At 40.7% G+C, this 946-nt stretch overlaps 1 protein-coding gene across 1 annotated transcript in view; it reads right to left on the bottom strand.

Annotated features, from left to right (window-relative positions):
• ARAP1 (ArfGAP with RhoGAP domain, ankyrin repeat and PH domain 1) overlaps positions 1 to 946 on the bottom strand; it is a 60,398-nt gene that overhangs the window by 44,260 nt on the left and 15,192 nt on the right. The window lies entirely within an intron of this gene.

Below are 946 nucleotides of genomic sequence, written 5' to 3' on the forward strand. Positions count from 1 at the left end.
GCGGCCACTGCACTCCAGTCTGGGCGACCGAGTGAGACTCCAACGCAAAAAAAAAAAAGAAAAGAAAAAAGAAGAATAAAAAATGTTTTGTAGGGACCAGGTCTCATTATGTTGCCCAGGCTGGTCTTGACCTCCTGGTCCCAAGCAATCTTCCAGCCTTGGCTTCCCAGATTGCTGGGATTACAAACCTGAGCCACCGCACTCGGCCAAACGTTTTACATTTTCCTAGTCAGATATTTATCTTCAGTAGATTCCACAATGATCACTGCCTAGGGGAGAGCTAACAAAGATATATGTTTTAAAGGTGAATATTTTCTAAAAAGCAACTTTAAGGAACTAGTACTTCAGGTGAAAGCATCAGCAAAAACAGAGCTACTCAAGTGGCTCTGTTTTTAATTTTAAACAATATAACAGCCAGCAGTGGCCACACACAACTATTAAACACTCAAAATGTGGCCCCCAAAATCAGCTGTGCTGGATTTTGAACACAGTGGATCTTGAAGACTTAGTACAGAAAAAGAAGGCAAAATATCTCAGTAATTTTTTCCTACTGATTACATGATAAAATGATAATACTGTGGATATCTGGATAAAATATATTCTTAAAATTAAATCCATCTGTTTCTTTCTTGTTTTAGACATAGGTGTTCATTCTGTCACCCAGGCTGGAGTGCAGTGGCATAATCATAGCTCACTGTGGCCTCAACTTCCTGGGCTAAAGCAAGCCTCCTGCTTCAGCCTTCCAAACGAAGGGAACTACAGGTGCGCAACACCATGCCCAGCTAATTTTTTAATTTTTTGTAGAGACGGGGTCTAGCTATGCTGTCCAGACTTGACCTGTTTCTTTTTCATGTGACTACTGGGAAGTTTAAATTGCACTGTGGCTCCCACTATACTCCTACTGGACAGGGCTGCTCTGAACTCTTTTTTTTTTTTTTTTTTTTTG

The sequence above is a fragment of the Carlito syrichta genome, unplaced genomic scaffold (genome assembly GCF_000164805.1).
Source record: "Carlito syrichta isolate Samal-C Ts95f unplaced genomic scaffold, Tarsius_syrichta-2.0.1 Scaffold312747, whole genome shotgun sequence".
Lineage (NCBI taxonomy): Eukaryota > Metazoa > Chordata > Mammalia > Primates > Tarsiidae > Carlito > Carlito syrichta.